This window comes from Marmota marmota, unplaced genomic scaffold, assembly GCF_001458135.2.
Source record: "Marmota marmota marmota unplaced genomic scaffold, marMar, whole genome shotgun sequence".
NCBI classification, from domain to species: domain Eukaryota; kingdom Metazoa; phylum Chordata; class Mammalia; order Rodentia; family Sciuridae; genus Marmota; species Marmota marmota.
Window position 1 is genome coordinate 8,545,391 of NW_026000016.1, and position 2,751 is coordinate 8,548,141.

General features: G+C 39.1%; 1 pseudogene; it reads left to right on the forward strand.

The window, feature by feature from the left end:
- The window catches only part of LOC125618551, a 1,605-nt pseudogene extending 885 nt beyond the window's left edge, over positions 1-720 (forward strand).
- Positions 721-2,751: the final 2,031 nt, after the last annotated feature.

Genomic DNA, 2,751 nt, shown 5'->3' on the forward strand with positions numbered 1-2,751 from the left:
CTTTCTTGTACAGGGATTGAACTCAGGGGCACTCAACTCCTGAGCCACATCCCCAGCCCTATTTTGTATTTTATTTAGAGACAGGGTCTCCCTGAGTTGCTTAGCACCCGGCCTTTGCTGAGGCTGGCTTTAAACTCTGTTCCTCCTGCCGCTTTCTCAAAGGATACACAGCGGAACTTGAACAGGCCTAGGCACTTCTGCTGCATAGGACCATCCAGCAATCCTGAGGCCAATGTCACCCAATTAGCGCCGAGCTCCAGCACTTGCTCAATGAGGTTATGGAGAAGATTCATAGACTAATGAAAGACACTACCCAGCTGGAAACTGACAACCCCCCTCCCCAACTTAGCCTGTGCCCATCCCTAGTTCTAATATGAAATTTGAGAATTCCACTCTCCTGATGGTGTTAATACAAGATCAAGTTCTTCCCGGATGAGTCAGAGCCCCTTTTCCACTCTGATTCCCTCCGGGGCAGCTCAGCAGGACCAGCTCCTTTATTACTGAATAGAAGAAGGACCCAGTATAAGCTTTGGTCCCTGTGACCTGAAGCCTCTTTACTGACATTCCACATTCTGAATTCTGAGCGTCTGAGGTTGACTGAAGAGATTCCCTGGGCTGAGGAGAAACTGGAGCAGCTATTAGACATTGTTGGAGTCTAGAGTAAGAGGCCAGCCAGACCTCCTGGACTCTGTTCATAGCCGTCTACCTGACCTACTGTAGCACATAGGGATGCTCCATTCTAGAAATCAACTGGCAAAAATCAAGTGGCAGGGTGGTTCTGTTTCTTAAAATTGTAGTGGCATCCCATAGCTACTTTCAAATATATGTATAGTGTGTATACATATATATAATTATTATTTTATTATTTTTGCTCTCCACAAATGTCCTTTAGGACATTGTAAATATTATATTCTTATAATATTATAAAATATTATCTTTGTAATATTATCATAAAATATAATGGTTTGATTATTATTCAAAATAATAATCTTATTAGTTTTTTTTCCTTTAAGATTAAGAAAATTTAAGACCATGTTGAGTGCTGTGATGCAATCAGACTCTTTTTAATGTCTTGTTACATAGTTCATAGCCACGGCTGAAACTTGACCACACTCTTGTGATTGTACTGTTTCCACCTGGACACTGTGTAGAATGCTTAATTACTTCTGCTCCTCTTGATGTTCATATGATTTGAGCTGGAGAAATGAAATCCTCAAGCCATCAGGACTTGCTATTTCAGTGGCTTGAGAAGTGAGCCACTCAAGAACTTTATCTTTTAGGAATTGAGAGGTTCTGGAACACACTGCCAAGTTTTGGAAAGTCAAAAATGAGTGCTAGCAGCCCCTTTGCCATAGAGAATCTGCCCAAATTTCCTTTAATGAATGTCTTGTTTTTTTTTTTTAATACAAACATAGTCAATAGTTCCAGCCTGCCCTCAAGGCCTTTGTCTTACTGGGTTTCCTTCATCATTCAATCACTTTAATTAAAAATAGCTACACCTATTAAGAACTCAGATTATCTAATTTATTTGCAGCTGTACTCCCATCTATAAATTTACCCTCTAATCCTCATTTGCCAGATTCTAATGCAAAGGTGCTATGGACTCCCTTTGTGTGGCTGGAGTTTGTGGGGAGTGGTAAGGGACCATATTAAGAGAAATGCTTCACATGTACTAATTTATTAATAAATATTAGGCATTTTAGTTTTTTTTTTAATTTTTTATTGTTGGCTGTTCAAAACATTACATAGTTCTTGATATATCATATTTCACACTTTGATTCAAGTGGGTTATGAGCTCCCATTTTTACCCCATATACAGATTGCAGAATCACATCAGTTACACATCCATTGATTTACATATTGCCATACTAGTGTCTGTTGTGTTCTGCTGCCTTTCCTATCCTCTACTATCCCCCCTCCCCTCCCCTCCCCTCCCCTCTTCTCTCTCTGCCCCCTCTACTGACATTCATTTGTCCCCCTTGTATTATTTTTCCCTTTCCCCTCACTTCCTCTTGTATGTACTTTTGTATAATTCTGAGGGTCTCCTTCCATTTCCATGCAATTTCCCTTCTCTCTCCCTTTCCCTCCCACCTCTCATCCCTGTTTAATGTTAATCTTCTTCTCATGCTCTTCGTCCCTACTCTGTTCTTAGTTACTCTCCTTATATCAAAGAAGACATTTGGCATTTGTTTTTTAGGGATTGGCTAGCTTCACTTAGCATAATCTGCTCTAATGCCATCCATTTCCCTGTAAATTCTATGATTTTGTCATTTTTTAATGCAGAGTAATACTCCATTGTGTATAAATGCCACATTTTTTTTATCCATTCGTCTATTGAAGGGCATCTAGGTTGGTTCCACAGTCTTGCTATTGTGAATTGTGCTGCTATGAACATCGATGTAGCAGTGTCCCTGTAGCATGCTCTTTTTAGGTCTTTAGGGAATAGACCAAGAAGGGGAATAGCTGGGTCAAAAGGTGGCTCCATTCCCAGCTTTCCAAGAAATCTCCATACTGCTTTCCAAATTGGCTGCACCAATTTGCAGTCCCAGGTATAATTAACTCCCATATTTCCCTCAATTTCAAAAATTATCTATGACATAATTTGTCATCCAACAATTATCTTGAAGCAAATTCCAGACTTCACTTTATACATATACATATACAAACAGATATCTACATACAGAATTATTTTTAAACAAACAATACCATCATTTAAAAATTAATAATTCTTTAAGATCGAATATTTAGTCA